At 52.0% G+C, this 325-nt stretch overlaps 1 protein-coding gene across 1 annotated transcript in view; it reads left to right on the forward strand.

Annotated features, from left to right (window-relative positions):
* Nucleotides 1-325, forward strand: part of eif3d (eukaryotic translation initiation factor 3, subunit D) — a 14,072-nt gene that overhangs the window by 625 nt on the left and 13,122 nt on the right. The gene's annotated exons all lie outside the window — the stretch shown is intronic.

Below are 325 nucleotides of genomic sequence, written 5' to 3' on the forward strand. Positions count from 1 at the left end.
CAGTCAGTCAGTCAGTCAGTCAGTCAGACAGGCAGGCAGGCAGTCAGTCAGTCAGTCAGACAGTCAGACAGCCAGACAGTCAGTCAGTCAGTCAGACAGTCAGTCAGTCAGTCAGTCAGACAGACAGTCAGGCAGTCAGTCAGTCAGTCAGACAGACAGTCAGTCAGTCAGTCAGTCAGACAGTCAGTCAGTCAGTCAGTCAGTCAGACAGACAGTCAGTCAGTCAGTCAGACAGTCAGTCAGACAGACAGTCAGGCAGTCAGACAGTCAGTCAGTCAGACAGTCAGTCAGTCAGTCAGTCAGTCAGTCAGACAGTCAGTCAGTC

This window comes from Sinocyclocheilus grahami, unplaced genomic scaffold (assembly GCF_001515645.1).
Source record: "Sinocyclocheilus grahami isolate Dianchi unplaced genomic scaffold, SAMN03320097.WGS_v1.1 scaffold768.1, whole genome shotgun sequence".
Lineage (NCBI taxonomy): Eukaryota > Metazoa > Chordata > Actinopteri > Cypriniformes > Cyprinidae > Sinocyclocheilus > Sinocyclocheilus grahami.